Consider the following 4,475-nt stretch of genomic DNA (forward strand, 5'->3'; position numbering starts at 1 on the left):
TGGTTGCGGTTAAAAAAAGCAACGAAAAAGGCCCGCCAGGATGGGTTTTCCTCACAAGACCTCGCCACCGGGGCGAGGGAAGCACCGGGCTGGTGGCAAGAGCCTCCCTCTCCGTGGGTTTCGCCACCGGGACGGGGGTGTCTCGCGCAGGCACCCGCTGGGGTCCGCGGGGACCGATGCAGCGAGGAAATGAAAGAAATGTAGCCAACAAAATTCCGTAATGTTTCCTTTACACTAAAAACAGCCCGGCATTTTCCACGTGTATTTGAATCACGGTGCTTTCTTGTAAAAATGATCACGCTGCAATAAAGACTTTCATCATTCTTAAGCCAGGCATTCCAGCGTCACTGAAACAAGGCATTTTTTGCAAAGGTCAGTGTCAAATATTTGGTCCTTATTCAAATGAAATATTTAGGCGATTTTTCACTTCACCGTTTTATTTTAGCAGAAAACCGATACGTTCCTTTGTTTCATTCCAACTTCAGTGTCTCTGGGTTTTCCGGTGGAAGAAAATGTTTCATTTCGTTAGAATGTGCTTGACCAATGCTAATGAAAATCCCCCAGTTAATAGGGCAGATATTTCACAGAAAACCTGGAAAGCATCTTCGTTTACAGAATATTTATTTTTCTAGCTTAATCATTCATTACCTAGAAGGGACATGTAAAAATGGACCGTGTCCTTCCAAAGCCTGGAAAGATGGATTTTACAGAATCCAAGCAAACGAGTTTCCAAAGAAGATAAAAAAAAAAAAGCATTAGGAATGAAATAAGGCTAACAGTGATTTAAAAAAAAGGAAAAAAAAAAAAGAAGACACCAAGAAGTCAAACTATTAGGTTTTAATTTTTCTGAAGTATTTTTATAGCTTCATGAATACACACATTCCACAGAAGGTCACCTTTATTTAAAACTGTGGGAGCGCAAATGTTATTTCATAGATCAGTTTGTCTTTCTGATAATAATGACATATTTTGGCCGTACGGTGCTCATTTTCACAGATAAGTTGTTCTTGCTATTTTTGCCTGGGTCTATTACAGTGAAGATATTGACCTTGGCAAGATACAATTGACATATAGATAGAGGCTGATTTTTTTTTTTAGCGTTTTTTTTCAATAATCCAGTATAAATGCTAATTTATTTCCGTGGCAGCTCGCCTAAAAGCAATAGTTTCTTCTAAATAATCAGTGATAGTCGCTTATTGCTGAGTTACAGTGTCGTGATCACAACTGATGGCAGTTTGCCTTGATTCAGCTCTTACCAATAATTTGCAGAGATTAAAAGGGTCTTGGAAACGGAGGCTTAAAGAATTGCTTTCTAAAGACGCTGTTAGATTGAAAAAGGAACCTGGGGTTTCCAGTGCACTCTAAAATCATTTCCACGTAAACCCCAGATTTAGTAGTTTTAAGTGTCGCTAAACGGCTTGTTCATAGGGAAAGAAAGATATTTATGAGGCATAAGGAGATCTCTGTTCCTGCTGCAGATGTTGATCTTAATATCTGAGCCTGGGTGGGTGTGATTCTCCCTTTCCAGGAGAAATCAAGCACTTTTACTTAAAAAGTAATTGTGGGCAGGAATTAATTGGTTGGATGTTTGCTTAAGGGACGGATGCGCTCGCCAGAAGGAACTGCTCGCGGTGCCCGCCGGAGGAGTTGCCCAGCCGCCGCAGAAGACGTCTTCGCGCTTTTGGTGGTTTTGCTCACGCGTGGTAGAGTCAGCGGCAGCCTGGCAGACCAGAGGGGATCGCTAGTCTCGCTGAACCTGCCCTTCTGCGTAGCACGGATCAAATAATCCACCGCGGTGAGTCCCGTCTCCAGCCCACCAGCCGGAGCCGGTGTCTGCCGTAGGGTTTGCCTCACCACTTGGAGCCATCCTCAAGCGTGCTGGTGTTGATGGAGCGAGCTGGTCTCTCTCTCGTGTTAGGGCAGGGAGACAGCGGCCTGAGGGCGATGATGCGTCCCATTTGCCTCTGATGCCTATCTGGAGCTGGATGGAGATAGGCATCGGAGGAGAAAGCGGGAATGAGGGCCCTAAGGAGGCGCTCCTGAGGGACCTAGAGGCCGGCGGCGTTAAAGACTGCGAGGAAGGGAGAGTCAACCCCACCTGTGGGCAAGACCACAGCTAGACGCTGTCCGACTGTAAAACGATCTCATCTTCATTTACCTGCCTTTAGGGTTCCCTTCGTGCTGTCTCTGGCCTCTCTTAACTAGATTAATAAGATGGTTTCCGTTTATAATTCTTCCTCGGGACTGCAGGTTTTGTTTCTCCCTGGAAAAAAACCTAAACGCGTTGGACTTCTTCCCTGGAAGCCATGCTTGCTAGATGGATTTGGGGAGGGTGGGAGCAGGGGGGCTCTTTTTTCTGAACACCCTTTCTAGATCTTTTTCCCAGGGACCCTCAGTGGCCTGTTTCTGTACTGCTCTCGCAGACAGTGCGCACCGGGCTGAAATCACCTCCACAACCCTTGCGCCATCCGTCCCATCGCCTGCTGCTCCTCAGAGGTGCAGCCTTGCGAGAGCAAAGCACGTTTGCCCGATACTCGGTGCTTATCGCGTCTGTGTTAAAGGCTTGGGCTGGTGCTTGTCCCATCCTTAGGTCTATGACCGGTGCTGCCTGTGCTCCCCTCAGGGCCCTTGCTTGGTCCTCTTCTGCGCGCTCTGTTTTTTGTGCCCAGACACACAGATGCAGCCTTTGGCTGGATTAAAATACATGTCGTTCAATCACATCTGGGTTACTACTTGATTTTGATCCTTCTCTGGAAGTAAACTATTCTCGGAGCTATTTACCATTCGATTAGTTTGAAGGGGTGGCTGAAAATGCTAGCAGTCCTTGCAGATTTTCTTCCAAATCACTGGAAAAGATGTGAAACATCGCAAGATTTGAGGAGCCCCTCCACCCCCAGAAATACTCTGTGGGTTGGTGGCAGGTACGATTACTGTTTGAGCTCTGTCGCTGATCCTTTTAACAAGGATTACATTGATTTCGTCCAGTGCTGGTTCTGTATTCTGTCGAATCCCTTGAGTCTGGGTGAGATGCGACCAGCAGTTACCTTTACCAAGTGTGCTTTAGTCCCCCTGAAATAATGGCAAGAACGTTCATCCTGATCTGTTTTGCGTGCTGATTGACACTAACGAGGCTGCCATCTCCTACTGGTTGTGTTTCTTGCCAGTTTTTCATGCCCTTGCCTTGGACTGCTGTTGAGTTGGCCAGCCTAGAGAGGGGGCAGATGAGCCACGGAGGGTTGGCTGCTCCCGGCTTGCCCAGATGTTATTAGGAGCTGCTCTGGACTGGCTCCTGCGTGGAGACATGCAAGCTTAGAAGTGCCCCGTGGGCACACGACGTGGTGCCCCAAAACGTGCAGCGGGCTCTAACCACACTTCTGCTTTGCCTCCTGCGATGCATGGGTGGGAGGTCTTGTGGCTGTGGAAGTACGGGCCAACTCTGCTGCCTGTGCTGGGCTACACAAATCCCCAGGAAATGTCCACTATCCTCAAATTTGATGGGGCAAAGTTTCCATCAAGAGAAGGCTCATGGTCCGTGTGGTGATATGACTAAAGCTGTCTCCTTTTGGGGGTCTTAGGTGTAAATAACATTGATCTTCCGGATAAAAAGAAGTATCTGAGAGCTGTTTTTCATGTTCTCCTAGTTACTGATGCAGTAGAAAACATTTCAGTGCAGTGCTACAGCGGCATCTCGTCCAGCTTTCTCTCAAATAACAGAACATAAATATTTATTCAGCACTTCAGTCTTTTCTGCAAGTTTTATTGAAATCTGTACCGTTTCTAGCCAACAACAGACTCGTGCCATTGCTGGGCTGCCTTTATACTGTTCAACAGCCTTCTGGCTAACTTTCTCTTCCCCGTTGTTCGATGTAGTGTTCTTTTATTCTGTATCGTTGCTTTCCTCTCCTTTTTAATCAGTAGGGCTGAATACAGAACGTGGATTTCCTCAGTACTGAAGTGTGTGAGGCTCGATGATCTCTCTCTCTGCAAGGGAAGACCAGTAAAATGTTCTTGTAAAACCTGAGCTCCTACGTTACTGCTGAGGGCTTTCTGCCACTGTTTAAAATTTCCCCCCAATAGATATTGCTCATAATTGCTTCTACCTTTGGAAGAGGAGCCCTTTTTTAATGGACATAGTTGTTTGTCTGTCTACACATGGGCACACTTGGCTGTTACAGTGTACATGGCTCTCTATATACGTGTGGAGACATGGAAGAGGTGTGCGGGAGTGAGGAGCCAAGCAGAGGTGAACAAGGAGGCAGCTGCTCTCCAGGACGCTCTGCAGCAGCAGGCTGGTTCGGAGGAGGCAGCTGCTGCATCCACAGGGACCCCAAGGAAGTGTCAGAGGGAAGAAGAAGGACACCAAGATGTTTTCCCTGTGGCTCGGTGTGCATCCACCCACACAACTTCATGTACCGTGGTTGAAACCGAAATGAAGAACAGTGTGAAATGAGCTCTGTAGCTTTCTGCCAGTTTGG

This window comes from Apteryx rowi, unplaced genomic scaffold (assembly GCF_003343035.1).
Source record: "Apteryx rowi isolate R43461 unplaced genomic scaffold, aptRow1 scaffold_167, whole genome shotgun sequence".
Lineage (NCBI taxonomy): Eukaryota > Metazoa > Chordata > Aves > Apterygiformes > Apterygidae > Apteryx > Apteryx rowi.